Below are 22,073 nucleotides of genomic sequence, written 5' to 3'. Positions count from 1 at the left end.
CCTGGATGAGATTTTTGAAGATCTTACTTAGGAGAAGTCAGTTTTGGAACGTTCAGACTTCAACCCCTCAGAGCAGGCAATGCACTGCATTTGCGAGAAGGATTGTTAAATACCATAGTAATGTCAGAGAAACCTTTTACATCCTCTTTTAAGCAGAAAAGAGTCTTTATCGTTGTCCTTTGTGGGGACTCATAGAATTTGAATATTCAAGTTAAAAGGGACACAAATGTGTTAGGTAACATTTAGCTCGAAGTGGGTAATGGATGGTTTGGTTGTCAAAAGCGATTTGTAAGTTCTCATTGGTATTTCATTGTAAAATTTTATCAGATTAAAGATAAATTAAAAGGATTAAACTTAAAGGAGCTCATTATTATGAGGGTTCATCTGGTTGACTTAATAATGAACTTGGGTAGTTCATGAGGGATTTTCCTGACTGCTGTTGGTGGGATTGCTGACCCAAACTCCTGTTTTTAGGATTCTGTTAAAATATACCTGTCATCCTTGTCTCTCAAAGCAGTACCAAGGTGACCACTTTATAGTTTAGGAGTCTGTGTTTTTCCAATTATGTATTTCCTATGTTTGTAAGATTGCTTTAAGATTGTGTTTTTTAAATGATTTATCTTCACCTACAGGAAAAAAGTGTTTGTTTTTTTTTTTTTAAAGTAGGTAACTACTTTTAATGAGAGAAAGAAATGTATCTCCTTTAAGTGATGATGGGCTACTAGGACAGAGTTGGAAAAGTTGCACACTGAACTTACACTTCCAGAAAGTCCAAAGAAATTGCAGAACTGATCCTAGCTACTTCAAAAACTGCTGAGCTCTTAGAAGACTGAGGGAAGGTCAGGCTTGCAGCCAGAGAACAAGATGAACAAGCAGGAGAAAAAGACCTGTTTCTCCACTGCATTAGAGCAGTTTTCAGATCTTACTCACTTTGCACAGCTTTGGTGACCAGGAGCTATAACACAGAATGAAGCATTTCTGGTTCTGGAATTGCTTGATCGTAGCTGGGATTATACTGACACAGGCACAGCCTGGATCTAGCTCACCCTTTTACAAGGTGTTGAGCAGCCAGAGTAATACTGTGGTTGCCCATGAGCTAGCCAGTTAGATTACTGGGATTGTTTCCTAAATACCAGCTTTGATGCTCACCTGGCAACACAGAACAGTATTTTGAGGTTCCTTAAAGGACAGATTACACTTTCTATCTTGTAGCAGTGATTTGAATTTACATTTCCTGATGTTTGAAGCCTTTTTAGCTCTTTAAGAGGTGGTCTGTGGAATACAAATCATTGACAGGATCTGTAGTTATGCTCCTTCTGCTTTCATAGAATAATGGTGTGGAGCTGTGAGATTTCTGACTTTAGTCTGTCTTCTCTTAATCTGGGTACTGTTTCATAAACTTGCAAATACAAGTAGAGACACCATATTTGTGCTGTAATCGATCTGTTGCTTGGTATTGGCTAGGTTTAACTGGGCTGTAAGAAACTAATCTATTAGCAAATCTGTTATATGCGTAAAGAACATGGCTGCTTCCTCATGCACTTCTGAGGCTTCTTCTCCCTTTATTTTGATTTCTTTTTTTCTTAATCTTGCTACTGCATCAGGGGATGGGCCTGAAACTGTCCTGAGTAATGATTCTCTTGAACTAAAGGGTAACATGTAATAGAAATTTAGGGATATAATAGAAAACTCACAAAATTAAATTTGGGTCACTTTTTTGACTCTACTGGGCTTTGGAGCAGGTCCTGCTGTAGGGTGTCTCATAAGACCTTTAGAAAGGCTATTTTACTCCATTGAATAATCTGCACCAAATCTTCGGTGACAGGGACATTGGTACACTAAAATGGACTGAAATCATCAAATAATTTCATAAAGAACAACCTTCAGAAAATAATAGCTTTTTATTCCTTTTGCAACAGTCCTTGAACTGAAGCAGCCATCTTGGTTTAGATTTTTGGCTAGTGCAATTTTATTGACTTCAGTAGAATGACAGGATGGTGTGAACATCTCTGTGTTCCTCAGTCACTGTGTCAGCTTTTTCTCTAAATACTCAGCCTCCAAGACAGTGAACAATATGATTTTTAAACCAACTTATGCCATCTTATAAATATTGTTTATCTCTTTCCTCTTCCCAGTATGTTAATTATACAGTGTTAAATGTCCTGAAATATAAATACCCTAACTGCCAAAATTAGAGCATGGTACTGAGAACACTGTAAGAGTGCTTTTTTGGAAAAGAAATAATAGATTTTCACAAATGCTTATTGACCTTCTAGAAACTCAGTTCTGGTACTTTTCAGCACACATTAATGTGCAACAAACACTTTGCTGTTTGACCATCTCCTGATGCTGTTCGATCCTCAGTATTCAGTGGAACAGGAGACCTGATACACAGCGCATCATACTCCAGTACATCACTTCAAACCAAGTCTTTACCATCTGTTTCAACCTCTAATTACAAATGCAAAATAACACAATTCACAATTGCATCATAAAAAAGTAAAATATAAGTGATTTAAATGCATGTGTGTGTTCCTTATGCAAGGCAGCATTCATCTGTTATGTTTTACCACCTTCTAGAAACAACTCCAGGGTGAAATTTCTCTTCATGGAGGGAAAAAAAGGATTTCATTGTAAGAGGGATTTTTTTTTTCAAGTGTATTTACTGGATATTATGTCATCTTGGAATAGATGATTTGTCCAGAGCATTCTGCCATCTTCCTTCTCCTACCGCACAGAGCGGGGAGCTCCTCCAGCTAAGCATGCTCTCTGCCAGTTTCCTATGAAATGCAGCCATGTGTTACAGTTGCTTTTCCCCCTCCTATAAATCTGTATTTATTTGTATCATTATATTTATATAGGCTTTTTTTAAGCTATAGATGGAAAGACCTATTAGCTCCAGGCAGTTCATTTCCTTCCTAGGGCAAAGGTATTAGTAGTTTTAAAAGCAGCCTTTAATTATCCCATGTCATGGAGCTTTTCCCAGTTCTTACATCCCAGGAAACTGCATTGTGAAGCAGTAGGTAAATGTGCCCAGCTAAAATTCAGCTTTTTTTTAAAATAACATTCACTTTATTTTTTGATGTTTAGGGTATTTATAAAATTCTCTCTATTTTCACTGTAATACATGCATGATTAGCTTTTATTTTCCATCAGAATTCACTATTTCAGTTCTTCAGTTGCATTTCTTGGTCTTGACTAAGCATCTTGTGATTTCTCAGTATCTTTTTGGTACTGAGATACCCCAAACTGAAGCTTCCAGCTTTCTAGACCTGTAGCTTTTCTCCATCCACACCCGCCTTGAATAAATATGATACCTGAGTTTGGGAGAAGAACAAACTAAAAAATTAGCTCCCTGGGGAGGAACCAAATGATTCGCAGAAGCAGCTATTAGGGTATATCAGGCTGGGATTCTAAGCTCAGTTCTTCTGGCAAGCAGCGAGTATTTTAAATGTAGCATAGAGTATGAACTTCTGAACCCTGCAACATTTGGAGCCTTTCTGGGTAGTAAACTACAATCCACATGAAGCATCAGATCTTACCACATGGTCTCTATAGCATATATGCTCACCACCTATCCACAGCCCTCTTTCTTGTGCTTTATCCTCCTCTTCCCATTCCCTCCTCATCAGCATTCTTAAAGTAGGGGTCCAAGAGATTGAACTTCATAGATTTAAAATGAAAGCTGAAGACTTTGTTTTCACTCTAATGTGAAAGGAACAATTAGCAAGGGCTAACACCCGTTCAAATCAATGGGAGACTTTTCAATTACTTTGAAAAGCTTTGGATGAGGATCTAAAAGAGCAAAGACTTACTCCTGACAAAGACATTTGAATAGGGATGTAAAGCGGTTAATCAGACTCTCCTGGCAGGCTAGATGCTAAAGGGAAATGATCAGAACACATAGTAACTTCACTTAAAGTATGCCGTAGGGTAAGTGGCAATTTTATAACTGAGGCATCTTTAAGGATAACTAATGGTTATTTTAATACTTAATGTGTATTAAAGGGTTAACAGTGCAGCTTGTTTATTAAATCTCATGGCAAGCACCTGGGAGAGTCCTGCTTGTTTTAGCTGTAACAGGCTGTAGGATTGGGAGGAGGAAATTGTCTCCTGCTGGGGAGCAGGAGGGGGAAGGTTCAGAAGGCCCCAGCCCATGCTGAGGGCAGCGCTGGGTGAGTGGTTGGAGCAGACTGGGCTATGCCAGTACTTATCTGAGTGATATGGAAGGCAAAAAGGCTGTGTATGCTCAATGGTATCTAACAGCATTTTTTTTTTTTGTCTAAAACCAAACTGATATTTTTATAAAATATTTCAATTACTAACTCATGATTTCCATCAATTTTTAGTTCTTTTATATTAGAATGTGGTTATGCAGAGCAAATTGTCTCTTGAAGCCTACAATGCAATCACTGCAACACAGGAAAGGGCATGTGCTTTTTTTTCAGTAGAAAGAAATAGCAACTTTGCCTTTTAATTAGCAATAGCTTGTATGGATATTGGGAGTAGTAAGACTAATAAGAACAATTCTGATGAATGTTTCTTGAATAAGTGCTGACTTAATGGGGAGCAGGTCCCAACTGGGGCAGCAGGGCTCCCACTGGCCGTGTGTCCTGTTCTGGAGTTATGTCCCCTATGATGGGATTAAAGCTCCTATTGTGGTATGAGATTGTCAACTTGACTTGAGTTCTGGAGAGGCTGTAAGATATCAAGAAGGGGTTAAGGAATTGCTTTTTAGGGATGTCTTACAGGTTTTTATGTTGTCTGTTCTAATAATTGTTAGCATGGTGACAAACATGACTATTCACAACATTATGGAGTTGCATATTTCTGTTTTCCTTTCCTTCCAGTCAGCTGGAGTTTCATTTTTGTAAACAAGTCATTCTATACAGTAATGGCTTTGTAGACTTTTTTTTTCTTAAAGCTTTGTAACTGAACTTTTTCCTATGTGTAATTTGTTTTTTGAAGTTGTCATGGAACATTTCTGTTAAGAAAAATAACAAATCCACCCATATTATGAATTGGCTTTATTTTGAAAAAAATATAGTTCCAGATGCACTGAGATTAAATTATTTGGCAACAAGAGGTTTTGGGTCCATTCCCTCTGGAATGACATAGTTCTGAAGAAATAATTGCTGAAAGCAATTGATTTTAAAATAACATGACCTGTGCTTTTAAAAAAAAAAAAAAAAAAGCCTCAGTTCGCTAAGTTGCTTTTTCCCAGGCTTGCTTATTGTTTTATTTAAAAGCTCATTCAGAATAGACCCATTAAGTGGTCATATTCACTAATTATGAGCTTGTCTTTTCTTTGGAAGAAGCCTATAAAGATTTTGGATTGAGGTCAGAAAGAAAAGAGATGTAGTTGGCAATTCAAAATTGCAGATTTCCCTTATTTTAATATCAGTTGTTTGGATTTTTTTATATTATGCAAATGAACCCGGGGTACTGGAGCCTGAAAACCTGGAAAACGCTGATGGTGTGAACTGAGGAAGAGTGTGGTCGCACGTGGTTGATGGGGAATGGTTCACTTCTGTAGGTGTTGGCATTAATACTTCCCCAGCTGTAAAAGAAACACCGTGCTAATGTGATACTTGCTAAGCCTGCAGTTGCCTCACGCAGGTGCGCTTTTCATCCCACACTAGTGAAGATACTGAACAAGGCCTGTCTTTAGCGAGTCCCCTTGCAGCCTGTTACTCCTTTCCCTCTGCCGCCTCCTCTCCTCCTCATCCCCACCTGCCCTGCAGTTTCCCAGCTCAGCTTCATCTTCTTTCTTCCCACAGCGAGTGCGCGCGAACGGGTTTGCATCTCGGCGCTTTGCAGTACGCAACTGGCCTAGCTGTGGTGGCGCTGCAAACCCGAAGTGTCCATGAAAGCGGAGACGTTTGCCTATAGATTTCACCAACGCCTGACTGTATTGAAACCGCAATTCCCTTAGATGAAGCCTGTGTTTAAACAAAACAGAAAACCAGTATAATATTTAACTCTGTAAAAATAATGTGTGGGGTGAATGAAGAGAAAGTTGACAGGTAGAAAGGTTTTTTTCCCTGACTTTTGGACAGCAACGCTGAGTGCTGGAGGAGAGACCGTCTGGAGGCAGCGGAGCGGCGGGAGGTGGTGATGTGCCCGGTGGGGTGAGGGGAGGGCTCGCGAGCCTGGCCCGGCCGCGCAGCCGGCGGGCTCCTGCACCCCAAATCACACGAGTCTGAGAGGCTACCGTGTGTGGACCTCAACGGAGCTGAAAATAATAACTAGTCTTCTGAAGGAACCCGCAATAAACTCTGTTGTGACTTCTTCTTCAGGGAGATAGTTGTTTGTTTTTTTTTCTTTTGTAATGAAAAGAGTTATAGTTTATCAGGCAGGCTTCTGTTCAAATATCTGTTAGATGATTTTGGCTCAGGTAAACTAGCTGAGCTAGGTGTGACTGAACACCTTGATAAGGAAACAACTGATGTCTGTAGCATAATTTGAGGCTGATTTTTAAGCCAAGCTTTGATGTAGTTCCGTGTTTTTTCTAATTCCAGGCAGGCAAAAATACAGGCTGTTGTGTAGAAGAAATTACTGTTACAAAAGCTTATGAAATGCTGCTTAATGGCTATGCAGTCTGGTCTAAATTTTTTTTCATATCGCTTCTAAATATCATCTGCGTTATATCTGTATTGCACAAGTAGGCTTGTGGTTTATGCATTTTCATCATTGAGAGAAGTAATTTTTATTCAATTGTTGGTGACTTGGAATTTTTTTTTATTTTTAATAGCAAGATTTTATGGTCAGAGGTATTTTTCTGAAATTTTCATTAAATACATTAAGATAATCTCACTGGTATGACTTTATGGGGCATCCAAAATCTACCCTTGAAAAAGGAGAACATTGTGATGAAAGCTTTAAGATAATAAACAAGATATCAGTACTTCATCATTAAATAGGGAGCTATGTACAGATACTGTCTCTCGTACCGGCAGTTCAGCAGCCATATTGTGTCCGAGTTAGACATTTAGGACTTGTGTTCTAGAGAAAACGGCCCTGTTTATCCTTTTGCGGATGTTGGTAGCCGTGTCTGGCTAGCAGGGTGCCACCGTGCGCTGTACGGCAAGAGGCCCCACGGCGAGGCTGGGGGCCAGGAGATGCCTCCAGCCCTGTCCGCTCGTGGCCCGATGCAGAGCGAGGCGAGAACACTTGCTTGTTCGGCTGTTACCTGTTATGGAACAGTTACTTTGTAGTTACTAATCTGACAAAATACACTTTTTTTATCAGCTTCTGACTCTAGCCGCCACTCTTTTATTTTTGAGAAATATAGTGAAAATAACTTATTTTTAAGATGTTATATAGTATATTTGTAAATATTAACCTCTTTGATTAAACTCTTTTTAATGCTTTTGGCTTTTCTGTCCCCTCCCCCACCCTGTATGTGTTTTGGATCAATCACTTTGAAATATTTTTTAACATTAGTTCATCTTTTTTTCCAAAAGCACCATTTATGTTAGTTAGAGAACACTGCTGCTTACCAGAATGTGAAAATAGGTTTCATTCAATTAATGAACTGGAAACAGGAAGACATTACATAGTAAATGAGGTTTACATATGATAATGTTGGATTTGTCATGTAAAAGACTGCTTCCTTTCAGTGAGCTGAAAGGACCAAATTTTGCTTTTGTGCAGATTGTACAATGCTAATAAAAAGAGAAGACTCTATGGAAAGTATAACAATAAACTAAATCTATAATCCTAATGAGCAGGAAAAAAAGACAATGATATTTTAATACACATGTAGATCAGAATTAGGTAGTAGCTTTGAAAACCAAAGGCTCAATCGCAGCTTTGCAACTGACTCCATACATATGGAGCAGCATATCTGTACTGTGCCTTGAATCATATATGTCCCCTCCTCATGCATTGGCCAGGGACATGTGTGGAGGAGGAGCAAAGGCTTCGGGACTCCCTGCACTTTTGTTCCCATTTCAGTGAAAGGAAATGACATCCAGGGAACAGAAATCAAATGATCTGCGATCTGATGCTACCTGAAAGCTGCTTTCAAGTGCAAGCTGCACCATCTTGTGCAAGAATACTGCATGGTCCAAGTGAAGAACAGGTTGAGGAGTGAGATTTTTTTTTTTCTTCTCTCTCTCCTCTGTTCAGTAATATAGTAGTTGTATGCTTTCCTTTTCATCAGACCAATGATGCTTAGGTAGCAAACAAAAAATGTTCTCTATCTAGTTCAGTTTCACTGCCTTCTGTGGTTTGATCATAAGTCTTGTAATATTTGGTTTTTGATTTTTCTTTCTTTTTTTAAGTTTAAGTCATAAAGTGATATCGCATAATCTCAGCTCTTTTTTTCTAATAAGCAAGTTTTTAGCTCTTATGGTTGCAGAGGAAGTATTGAGAAGGTGATTTGAGGGTTTTGAGGATGAAAAACTCCAAATAAAAGGGAAATAATCTTGTCTTTTTTTTTTTTTAAAGATCTCATTGGTCTGACCCACAATTTTTGAATGCATGCTGTTGACAGTATTGCTACCTTCTTGTGCATTTTATCCACCATGGTAGCTGGATAAATTTAATATAATAATCATCTCTCTCATCTTTTTTTCTTTTCCCTTTCCCTCCTTCAAGACCACTGTGGCTGTGGTCTTTTCTATCATGTATACTCCCCTTTACTCTGTCTGTAATCTGAGTAAAGACTTGAAACAGTCTTAATGCGGTACTGATGATCCATATCCTGGCTGAGACAGCAGCTAAAGGAGAGCTTTAGAAGTAGGAATGTCCAAGCCCAAGAAGCTGTCATCCACAGTTTCATCACTGGTCTCCTTTTCTGTGTCCAGACCTGAGTGAGAGAGACTCTAACAAATCAGTTTTTTTCACAGTTGAGACATGACTGAAGAGAAAAGAAGCGATTGTGGTGTTTCCTTGGTAGCCATCCTCTACGTGTAACTCCTTTTGCTCTTTTCTTCTTATCGCAATAACCTTGGATTTGCTGTACATTTCTCCTATGATACATTTTATTTACAAGACAGCTTTGAGCTTCTTGGATGGATTCACACAGGACTATTCTGTCAACAGTAATTCTTCTTTGATGGGTCACACTTCTGTGGATTTACCACTCCCTCATCCTCTACCCATCAGAGCCTGGAGACAGCTGACCTTCAGTAGCCACTTCAGGGCCAAACCTTCAGGTTGCAACAAGCCTATGCGCTTCAGGGAGGGACTTGGTTCTCTTTTCCTCTAGAGTGAAAGAAGTTTGTACAAGTCTGTGTATTTTTATGCCATGAGAATTGTCTGCAAACCTCAAAACAAATATACTAAACTTTACACTTTTTCTTAGCCTAGTAAGCCATTCCCAGATGTAATCTAAATCCTAAAGTATCTTTTCACTGTGGTGTTTTTCATATTTGCCAACTTCTCTTGGAAGAAACGGCAATTGAAACAGGGCAATGAGCTTAAAGTAGATGGTTGTACAAAAAGGTAGATGTGCTGCCTTGTCAGATTTTAGTGCATATAAAATGAAAGCTTTGAAGGAACAGTTAGTGGTGTTGATGTCAAGAGTTACCTTCATTAACATCAGCTGGTATCTCAGTTGCTTTAGAGGATATGACCTTCTCATAAAGGTGGTATTTCTCTATGAATTTATTTTAATCAGTCTTGAATTTGGACCCACATTGAGCTTTCTATGCCCAAGATCCAATCAATTAGAGCAGAAGATTTTTTTTTGGGGGGGGGGGGGAGGAACAAAGGGAGAGAACAGCATAATACTCATAGGCTAACCAAGTTATTTTCAATAGATATTACTTAGCTTTCTGATGCCTTACTAAATACATGTGGATATGCTATAATGAAAACCTGAAATTTAATATTGTTGGTCAGGCCAATTTTCTGCTTCTTTTGGTGTAGTGGATGTGTATTACTTAACAACCTAATTGTTTGATGGGATACTAATTAGCTTTTTTATTTGTATGCAATATTCTATGGTCTGTGTAGCTTAATCCATGACAAATGCATAAGACTTTTTTGTCAACAGCTGTAATACGATTATTTATTAATGCAGAAACTTAAGCCAAAGACTTCTTCAAAGAAAACTTATTCATTAACTATATTTAAATATACCCACCTTTTGTTTAATAAATGGGTCATGCTGTAAACTTCTCAGCAAATGTCCAGTGACAGTTGTAACAGTTTGTCACTTTTGGGGCTCGGGAGGGACGTAATCCTCAGTAAGTTGGAGGGTTTATGAAGTTCTGGTGGGGGTGGACCTCGCTCTTGGTGTAAGAGCTGCCCCTGCCTAATGCTAGCCCTAACCCTACCTGGGGCTGAGATTTACGCTGTGCCCCAGGCTGAGGGCTGCTCCTGGGGACATCCCTGCAGCAGCCTCTGCTTTACTGTGGCGGTCCCTTCAGAGGCTCAGTCTCACGTATACTGACTGGTTCCTCTGTTAATCACTTCTGCTTGGCACAAAGGAAATCATTGCCTTATATATATGTAATAACTGCCTGGAATTCTTCGGACCTGGTTTACCAAGATGTCATTCTGCCTTTAAATGGTGGAACGAAGGTGTAAAAGGTGGATAATGCACTGCTAAGGTAGGCCTCTGTGTTTGGGGTGTGAGCGATCATACAAGTCACCAGAGAAAGGAGTGGGGTTTTTTTTGTTTTTTTTTGTTTGTTTTTTATCATCAGACTCATTGGGGTCTACTTTGGTCTCTCACCAGCACTTGCTTTCCACTCTCCGCAGGCTTGTCAAGCCAGGCTTTATCAGCGCAGTTGTAGAGTCTTTTTAATACCTAGTCGTTTCTATTGTCTCATATTTTGTTGGCAAAACCATTGAATGTGTTTGAATGCAGCTCTCTTTATACAGATATGGATGTCTAGGTTACCCCTTACACAAATATGACTAATTAGCTTTTTAGAGAAAGATGCTGTATCTTCCCTGACATCCTTTTCTAGTGGTCAAGTACTTCAGGATTTGGAAAGTTCTACTAATATCTAACTTCATTCTTCTCTGCTAAAAAGTAAGCTGATTTCTCTTTCATTTTTCTTCTAGAGGACATGGAAAACAGTTAATGAGCATATTCTTAATTGTAGCCTTTCACCAACTGGAAGGCTGTTAATTATATCTCTCCCTAATTTTCTCATTAATAAACTAAATAGCCTCATTCTGTTTCCATGAGTCATACTTTTTCAGGCCCTGACCATTCTTGTTGTTGTCCATTGGACTTCTTGATTTCTTTCCAACTTCTTTGCATCTTTTTAAAAAATATGACCTCAAGACTGGATGGAGCATTCCAGGTGAGGCCTCAAATTAACGGAGGTAGGATAATTACCTGTGTAGTCTCACACAAGATACTCTTATTAGTAAATCCCATTGCCTTTTTTGGAACAGTATCATTCCTTTGTTCAATACTGAATTCATAGTCCACTATAACTTTGAAATCCTTCTTGGTAATACTGCTCCCTTGCTAGCAATTTCCTATTTGCATTTGATTTTTCCCTCCGTAAGTGTAACGCTTTACTTGGCTTTATTGAATTTCATCTTAATTTCAGACCATCACTCCAAACTGTTAATATCTACTTGGATTTTGATCCAGACCTCCCAAGGGTTCCTACCATCCCAGCTCCTCAACATTGCAAATTTTATAAATGTAATCTCTCTTCCTTTAACTGAGTCATTATGAAAATATTGAACACAGTTGGAGCAAGGACATATCCCTGTGGAATCTCACCTGAAATTTCTTCCCAGTTTGACAGTGAACCATTGATAACTACTCTTTGAAAGCAGTTTTTCAGCCAATTGTTCACTCACCTTATGGTAATTTTATTTAGTTCTAGACCATATTTCCTTAGTTTTATTATAAGAATGTCATGTGAAACAGTATCAAAAAGCTTACTAATAACAAGATGGATCACATCTACTGTGTCTCTCTTATCCACAAGGCCAGTTATCCTGTCAGAGGGGGAAATTAAATTGGAGAGCTCTGTGTGCGTGAGACTTTTTAATCAAGCTATTTGAATTATGACTCCTGTAGTATTAGATAAATTTTTCAGAAATAAGAAACATGCTAGTTTTCACTAGACTACCACATTAAGACAGTTTGAATGCTTTCCTTAAAAAATATTTTAAAATAATCTGGTGATGTGAGATTAAGAATAAGTTTGAATGCCAAAAGCCATTATCTGACTGTTACCAAAGACAAAAATTAGGGTTGGAGCAACAAGCCTTCCTCCATGATAGTGCCTTCTTCATTTTCAAGCTGATCAGTAGGAAGTGGATTTAGAAGTGCTTTAAATTATTTCACATCACTTACTGGTAATCTAACCAGCATGCACTGTATGTATTCTAAGTGCTGATTTTTTTTATTATTTTTTGCTTTTTTAAAGCATAAGAGGAAGAGCAAAAGAACTTTTTATTCTAAGTCATTCTGTAATTTACGCATTTTTGTATCAACCCACTTACTAGTGCCATACATAAGTGTTTCCTCTGAACAGATTTAATTTTTAATTTTCCTGAATCAGTGTTAACCAGGAAAAAGGTAATTGTTGTCAAGAGTATTCAAACTGTCAGAATATCATTCAATCTAAAAGCTGTTAGAATCTGTGCAAAAGTAATTACTGAAACTCTATTCAACTGTAATAATAACCTGCCACTGATGACAGCAATTACTGGGGAAAGTGTAATAGAAATCAAAGGCGCATTTTTCTCTGACAAGTACATTTCTAACTAAGGTTTACATTGGTTGAATAGTGTTGACAATGATGATGTGCTGTATCACTCTTAATCACGGTTGGCATGATGTTACAGTTTGAACTGCTCACTGTTAGAGGGGGACTAATTGCGTGTTTCATTTGACACTGTCCATGCTTTCTGTACATAGGAATATATATTATAGATGAGCAGAGTTTAAGTGTTGTGCCTCATTGCCTGACTCGCATCCTTTTTAAGTGTGGGTTATAAGTACTTCTGCATTTAACATAAAGGCTCCAATTAGAATCAGGATGAACCAGTTAGGTCAACTTCTAGTATGTACAAAACACGAAGGGATGGGAAAGATCATGATGACAAGAGTCAGCCCACCTTCTGCTCTCAGGCTGATGAAAGTCATGTGGAGGCTTGGTGCTGTATTTACCTTCCCAAGAGGTAGCTTTCTAATCAAATGGGTTTGAGAAGATGGTTTGGTGCTTCAAGTTAGTAAGAAGTCACTGCAGCAAGGAGTCTGGGAGTTGGAGTGGATTTCACCCCCCCTCCTCCCCAGCTTTCTCCTCCAGTCAAATCTGAGTGTCTGTGCTTCCCTTCAACTCAAAAACCAAGGTGTGGATTCCCTCATGGGTGTCAGTAAGAATAACTCCACAGGCTTTGGACTTGTCAGGAGGAGATCTAGTTGTATGCATCATTTTGAGAGGGAGGAGGAAAGGACGTCCTTCTCAACAGCATTCACTTCCCTCTTGATGAATCTTGCCCATGTTTTCATTTATAGGTGAGGAGTTTCCTCCAGAATTTTCCTCACTGTGAGCACTTGCTTGGAACAGTTCAATTTCAGAATAATCCATTCATGAAACTTCCCTTAAATGTCCCTCATATGTGCCTCCTGCAGCAGCTCCCTAATTCGGGGAACATGCTCAGAAGAGTTTTACTTTTGGAGTAATATGTTGGCAGCTCCAAAGTGCTAAGTATGTTGGGCCTGCCCAATTGATCTCAAAATGATTCCCAAAATATGTCAAAGCACCATAGGAGAAACTAATTTTGTCAGGCTTTTACTGCCTTTGTGTCCATCCAGCAGACTAAGTATCAAATACACAGAGAAGAGACAGTTTCAGAGCTAAGATAATGCAAACAGTTTCAGCACACATTGATGATCAGGTTTTCATGCAAGAAATTAGGTCCACTGATTTTTATAGAGTGGAAGAAATGAAGATAACTGGATGACATTGTGTAGTTAATCATGTTTCTCTCGTGAGAAATGTTTTGTCCTTCATACACTTCTGCAGTCTGTAAGTCCATGTTCACTACAAAGGTTGAAACTGTATATACATTGCACGCATTATTATTTCGTGGAGGAGCCAGATATCTTTTATCACTGAATCTCAATAGGAAAATGCAGTGCAGAGTTTGGGTGGAGAGTATGAAAACATGGAAGCGAACAGTCTCTTTTCTGAGGCCACAAGACAGGCCATATCCATTAAAGCTAGTCCAACTGTGTGTACAACTCTATTACACTTCCAGGAGGCTTTCCAAAATAGCTTTTGGGGTGGTACCACATTGGACCAAGATCACTGACCATTCCTGAAATCCCATTTCCCTAAAATGTTTCAGAGCCTTCACAAACCGTTTACACATGCTTTAATGTGTGCATATGAGTAGTCCCACTAGACTCATGGGGAGATCTTGTGGACTTAAACACACGCATAATTGTTCAGAGAATCAGGGCCTTGTTGGCACCAGATAGGAAACTGCCAGGGGGAGTTCATTGTACCATTCTACTTATTGCACTAATTGCCTGTTTATGTCTTCTGACAGCCAACACTACCCAATAATTTTTATAAACAGAGGCTCTTTCACAAAATCTACTAAAAAAAAAAAAAGTCACAGCTCTTGAAAACCAAAATGATTCTAAAGGAAACTTGATATTTCCGCTCTGATTTTTTTCCTATTGATGTTTAACAGTTGCATCAGATTGGGTCCCTGGTGTTCTGTTAACATGTGGCTCTCTTTTATTATAACAATAATGCAATTCAGCTGAAAACATGTGTTAAAACACTTTTAGATTTTGTGCACACCTTATTAATTATACTAACTGCAAAATGATGGTGTCTTTGACAATCATCTCTATAAACTCTTCAGGTTTCTAAAATGATGGACTACCTGAATAAAGGTAGTGCTTTTCTGGTTTGTTGAACAGTTGCAGGCAGGCATTTGTGTAACTACATGATACATATATTCATGTACGCTATGCTGATAAGCAGTTGCAGTTCATTCCTTAGTTGAAATAAAAGACATGAGAGTGATTAAAAACAAACCACCCCAGGACTTCCTCCCCGATCTCCGATGAGTTTTCTACTGAAGAGAAGAATAATGCAAGCTACATCTGAACTACAAGATAAAACTGTCTGTGCAAATTCTGTGCTCCTAGCTAATTAAAACGTGCTGGATTTTTCCTTAGAGGGTTGCAACCGCAGCAAGGTGAGGTGGGCGTTCAGAGGAGGGTGCCAAGCATGCAGGGTGAGATCCCCGCCGTGGATTCGCGGTAGGATGGGACTAAAGTGCTGTTTCCTGGCCTGTGTGTGAGGAGGGAGGATCAGGGTGGGAGCTTGTGGGGCCAACAAGCAGGCATCCAGCCCTGCATGCCAAAATCGTTCGGTAAGGCTGTAAGTTGCAGCCTCCTGAACGGCCAGCTGTTATGCTTGTGCTACGTGCGCTTTCCTGTACATTTGTCTCCTGTAGGATGAAGGCACGTGGGGCTCGCCTCCGTCTCCACGCTAGTAGCTCCACTGGTGAACGTTGGTGATGTGACCGTTAGCAATCTTTCTTCTCACTTACAGTGGTAATAGGGGACAATATAATTAGATTTATAGGAACTCTGAGCAGTAAGATTTTGAAGTTTGGCCAGTTCACGTATTTCTGTAGCTGGTACTTCCATGTCCAGGTGGAGTGACTGAGTAGGCATCTGCATGAACTGCAGATGCAGATGTGTGAACTACACATATATATTCAGTTTTAAAAAGGATTGAGACTTCTGCAAATATACCCATATACATTTGGGAGTTTAGAGGCATTTCTACTATGGATGATATCTTTTTACCCCTTACCCCTTTGTCTTTCCAATACTATACTTCCAGACAACACTTAAGAAATCCTTATCGAGTGCTTAAAAACAATTCTCCCCCCAAATAGGACTTTGGCTTTCTTTTAGCTGAGACTCCAAGAAAAATATTGAAGATCAGAAGTTTCTAATTAAAATTACCAAGTCTGACAATCCAGTGTGCATGCTAGAAAATAATAAAGTGTAAATTATAAGACACTTTTGAAAACTGCAAAAGTGAGGTACAGCATTCTAAAATCAAATGTTCCTCTCACTTGTTTTCTAGCCCTTTCCCCTCTTTCTTCCTTTGTTCCAGCTCTATGTTGAGGGTTTTTTGTTTTTTTGTTTTTTTATTTCACCATTGCCTTCTCTATTTGCTTTAGCAGCAAACAAAGCAACTGGTAATTGCCAAAAAAAAAAAAAAAACCCCTCACAAAATTTGACTGAGAGAAGGCAATAGGAATGTGGATAATAATAACATAATTCCAGTGCTGCAGTTCTCCGTCAGGCGCAACTACAGCTGACATGGCTGGAAGGTTTTCAGGAGAAGGGCTTGGAGACATGAGGGCTTTGCCTGGTGGCTGCACAGCTCGTGTGACCCATCGAAGCAGTTTGCTGTTTCTAGATTGCAGCTGTACCTGGCCGGGAACTTGCTGTTTTGTTCTTGTACAACTGGGGGGGAAAAAAAGGGAGTTAACTGTGGAGTTCACCTCTTTCAATGTGATTAATTTGCATCCGTGGGCTTAAGTGTCTCTTCAGTTATTGTAACTTATGATTTTGAGCTGATTCTTTTCCACTGTTCTTGTTCCCTTCCCAAAGTTTGGGGGGGAGGGTATTTATTTATTGGTGGTATTTCATCTTATGTGTGAGACAAAATTCTGCTCTTATGATGAAATGCTCCTCCTTGCTGAACTCACTGCTGCTGGTTAAAGCTGTACTATTATCTTGGGTAAGACTGTTCCAGGGGTGTGGAATGGGGCTGTTTTTTCTGCTTGCTACTGAAATCTCTTATAAGAGCTGAGACTCCAAGCTGATATCGACTGGTTTTGTTTTTTCTACTGATGTCTAATAATGCTACACTAGTTTACATGAGCTAGTTTACTGCTAGTATGCTATGCTAGTTTACATCTGCTCAAAATAAGAAGTAGTAGAGATCTATTATTGGAAGTTCCCTTCTTTAGAGAATTCTCTCATTACAGTAGGAGACTAAAGAGGAATAAGAAAAAGAATGAAATGGAATGAAAGTGCCTATTATACGATTAGGCTTCTGGAGATCTAGAGCAGACCATATCCAATGGAGGTGGGATAAGATGCCCTTTGACTGTAGATCAGGCTAATGCCAGCAGCATGTTTTCTCCTCTTAAATATTTCACTTACTTTGCTGAGCTTAGGTAGCCCTAGAGCTTTAGTTTCTCTTTCTGCGATAATACTCCATCACTGATGGTTTTGTTTTTATACCAAGTTTGTATTAATCAAATTGAATACCTAATAAGCAGGAGTATCTGGCTTATAGATGCGTCATTACCACTTTATCCCGGTGTGACCATCTCAAATGGACAATCAGGGAGAGAACAGTATCGAGGCCAGTTATGGAATTTCGATGTGTGGCAGTAAGGACAACATCTGCCTTGCATATTTCTGCTTGCCTACATAATCATGCATAGCTTTCTATTGTTCCAGGAGTTACTCGAGCGTATAATAGAGTTTCAATGAGTTCAAACCTCCTGTTTTAGATGGTGTTTTAGTGAGCTGTTTTTCTGCCTCAGCATATATTAGATTTTTCCAGCCCTGTCAGTAACCTGGGGAAGTGCATGGAGAGAGTGTGAAGGAAATCATGGCTTGTAAACATTGAGTACGCAAGTGTACCACCAGTTTTAAAGTGCAGGAAACAAAAATAATACCCGAAACATATTCATGATACCTGTTCAGTAAGCCTCCGTTAGTGGGAAAATAACACTGAAAGCCTGAAATGAGTTTCTGGCCCCAGAACGCCTCTTGCCCAGCGCACAGACTCATGTTTTGTCCTGGCTCAAATGAACTCCCACCGCCTTCAGCAGAACCAGGATCTCATCCAAGGAATAGCAATCCCAGACAGAATTTGTCCCCAGGTATTTTACTTGGAAGTTTTGTTTGCAGATTCGTAATGACAGTTCAAGGAATTTTTTCAATTTTGCTAGGGTCACATGGCGAGTGGCTGGCAATGAAGCTGGATTCCCATCTGAAAAATCTTCAAGTCCTGTGCCATGTTGCCTGGATCTTGTGCAATTTGTGTTGAAACACTTTAATGAGAAATAATACTGAAAGAATATATTAAATGTTTGTGTGCATATGTTATATTAAATAATTTTAGCTTAAGTAGGTAAACAACTGATTCATGCAAAAAAGGAATGGAAACACAATGTCTGCGCCAGTGAGAGCTGATACCACTCGAGCTGGTTCATGCCATCCTCTTTGCCAGGCGCTGCCTCCCCTGTTAATCCACTGATTAAGCAGTGTATGCTCACACTCCTAATTCCTCTCAGCCAGGTTAGTTTGATCTGTTTGAGTACTGGTCCCAGCTATCCCAGTTTTTAAATATATGTATTTTGCCTGAAGAGAGTTAAAGTGCTCATTTGAACTGCTTTGCCAACAGCTCGGTTAAAAACCTCCAGCAAGAGGGTTTTAATGAGCAGCTGGGGGAGTAGCTTCTTGCCTGGCACACACCGCTCCTACAGCGGATATCTGTGCATATCCTTAAGACATTTTAGGAGTCCGGGCAAGTTTATATATTTAAATCAAATTAGTGACTTCAGGTATCTCACTGCTTTAAGTCATTTAATTCTTTAAGACTGCATGGTGCCCACATCTGCCATTAGCACATCTCTTAATGATCAAGGCTGGACTGTTCAAATGAACTTCAGCCAGCTAGGCGCTCAGATCCTGTGGGAAGCCAGCAGGACTGATTTGAATACATCAGTCCAGGTTCTTAATTAGATCCCCAAATCTCAAAGTAAAAATAGTGTTGTTTTAAACAATTCTTGTTTAGTTGCTATCTAACTTAGATAATTTTTCTTGAGGATTTTCAGTGTAGATTCAACAGGCTGCATCAGTTGTGCACTTAATATTAAGCATGTAAATAACTCCATCTCTCCCAGCAATAATTTAAGCAGGCATTAAGTTGTATGAACAGATTTGGAAGTTAGGTGAGTACTTAAATGTTTTGCTCAATAGAGGTCTAATGTGAAACAGGTATTTCACCAGGGCCTTAAAGATATAATTTAAGTAGATGGGTGTCTTCTCCTAATGACTGTAAGAGAAGAGCAGTGAATGAAGGTGGTGGGAAAGTGTGTCAGACATGTCAGACCCGGAGAGGGTTCTGGAGGGTGCAGAAATGGATTAGAAAATTTCCCATCTCTTACTTTCCTTTTCAAACATGGGGAAAGGAATCTCATCCTTTTCTTCAGGTGGGTAAATGAGAGAGGGCTGTTTTTTCAAAACTGCTGCATGTAAATTTTCAATTTCTTTCTGTATATTCGGTCACTCAGAAAATAAGCAGGCCTGGCAAGCAGATGTGCCTGGAGAGGCTTCTCTGTGCTTTCTCAGAGGGGAAAACTTTAAAAAATAAAAATAAACTTGCTAAGGGCAATACAATGCACAGTGCTTTATTAGCCATTGTTCTATTATATGACCTATCATTCTACCTTAATATGCGCACAGCGGAAAGTACCCATGTTTTAGAAATAAGAAACCAGTGCAGTTTGTCTTGTATTTTCTCCAGTGGACAGCATGCCATTATTGTCACACTCTCTGGTTATATTTAATGCAAGGAGGATACAAGTCCTTTTAAAAAAAAAAAAAAAAAGTCACTTCACTGGTGCTCTATGCATTTTTATTCTTGAATATTAAGTCCCAATTTTTATAGCCTTAGCTCAATCTGTGGCTTCATAAAACATCATAAATTGGAGCTTAGCTTTACAGGCAAGCAAGATGATTTGATAAGCATGGGATTGCCCCTACTACATCAAATAATGTTTCCTCTCTTAGCATCCAGAAGCACTGAGTTATGGCACCGGTGCGCTAGCCAGCCAAGAAATATAAGATGCCCCATGCAATTAACTATTTGCATCTTGGCAAAAAATCTTTTTTCCTCTCTCCCCTCTCCAAGGGAAAAAAGAGAAGTTCCTTTTACCCAGGTATTTTCTTCCAATTTTACCTCACAGCAGAGTCAGCTAAGTGCAACCTCTTATCAGCACAATCATTATCTATAATTTACATGCAAGAAGCAACAGAAACTTTTAGGATGAAATGAATGTAAAACCAGAAACCTCTGCCTGTTCCATCATCCAGCCTTGCAAGTACAGTAGCTGTGTCAGTGACTGTATTAAGAGCTATTAAAATGGCTTTGATGTATTGCAGGGTTTTGGTATGATTTTCTAAGTTTTATTATTCCTCTGACTATCATTTGCTATTTTTAAATGGGATATAGTATTATGGGATATGAGCAGTCTGTCCTTCAGAGGAGACTCTGCCAATATCCCTTCTGCTCATCTTCAGTGGCTTGTACAGGAGTATGTTAAAGATCCCATGGCAGTTCAGTGTCTTAGCCGCCATTTATGCTTTTTATCATCAAAGGTGATTCTGATATTCAAGGTTGCATGCAGCACAGGAGCTGCACGCTGAACGGCGTGGTGCAGGTCCATGGCTTGCTTCATCACCTTTATTCTCCCAAGCAGCGAACGCCTAGGTTTCTCCCCAAAGTCTACATTAAATGCTGCCCACCCACTCGTTTCTTCCTTTCCTTGTGCAGGTGCAACAGCTCAAAGTGGTGTTCTTGTTGCGACTCCCTTTTCCTCTTTCCTACCAGAGTTTTCTATTTCTCTTGATGCTGGCGAGTGCTAGCGCACACTCGTTTTCCCCTGTTCCCAAATCCTCTTCCTTGTTCCAGACTCACTTCCTTTAGAAGAGGCAGTGCTCGCCCTCCGCTTAGCTCTAGCCCCAGAGGCCTCGGGCTAAGGACGCTGCAGAGCCGGCAGCCTCGTGGACCGCTGCGGCAGGTTTTAGGACTAATCCAATGCCTGGATGAGGCATACTGGTGAAGGGGGAGAAAAAGAGGTTACTGATAAAGTAGCATTTAATAAATACTAAAAAGTGTTTTCTGTTTTTAACAGAGCTGCCCAAAAATCATTGATTTCCCTACCCACAAATTTCTAATAGAAAGAGGTTTAAGGTCTTACTATTGTCCTCAGAATCTGTTTTGTTTCTAGCTTGAATGAACTCATAAACTCACACCTTAGAACTACCAAACTCAACTCCTCCAAATTTAAAAAAAAAATTCTTTTTCAAATCTAACAAAACGTGTTCTTCTGCATCCAAGTTTTGGGAGTCAGTGTTGCTTAGTGAGGGGGAAAAAAATTGAAATTGATAGTTGATTTGGCTTTTTTTAATTTTTGTCTTGGGTGTTTCAGTGGACCCTTCCCCTCTCCACACATGCTTATCTTCATAGCTCTATTTGCAAATGGCTTTTATGCTACTTTTCTTTTACCAAAATTAACAATAATAGCTTTTTTCTTGTTTGTCACTCTAACTAGCCTTCACTTAAACTTACTAGGTCAAATCTGGAATGGCAAAACTCTAATAACAGTATCAAGGTACCTCACCGGGCTCTTCAGCCAACTCTGTTGCAAGCACAGCTGTGTTCCTTTTTACTATTTATTTGGCTTTATTCTTTTTGCTTCACCAATAGTAAGATGCCACAAAGACTCTTGGCCAAACTGCTGGTTTTCCTTATAGAGGAGTTATCCAGTGTATTGCTGGCAGTGCCTTTAGGGGGAAATGCGTAAGTTGGAAATCAAGCTTCCAAAAAAACAAACAGCGCTTCTGATTAGTATCTCATATTGTTATCCTTCCTGCTTCATTTGTTTTCCAGATGGGCGAAATAAAGGTCAGCAACCCTAGGGCAACAATCTGATTTGAAAGAAATTTCCCTTTCAGAAATCACATTTGCAAAAATAGCCATAACCAAGAATGAGAAACATTTTAAGAAATTGGCAGTTCAGACTAATCTTCCATGTAGTTTATCTTCCTGAATTGGTGATATTTTATTGTCCATGTAAATGCACTGATAATCTAGTTCTTTTTTAGCTTTTTAAAATCATTTTTCCTTCTTTACTCTAATTTTGATATGATTATCATCACGAACAAGGAGATAAAGGGGATTACTGTGCACTTAGTTTAAAAAAAGAGACAAGTTATAGGCTGATACAGCCGTACTTTCCCTGGAGGGGAAAGTTGGAGCTATCATGTCTTCCAGTTGTCTGGA

Source organism: Apteryx mantelli, chromosome 13, assembly GCF_036417845.1.
Source record: "Apteryx mantelli isolate bAptMan1 chromosome 13, bAptMan1.hap1, whole genome shotgun sequence".
NCBI lineage: Eukaryota > Metazoa > Chordata > Aves > Apterygiformes > Apterygidae > Apteryx > Apteryx mantelli.
The sequence above is the reverse complement of the archived record's forward strand: the minus strand, read 5'-3'. Positions refer to the sequence as shown.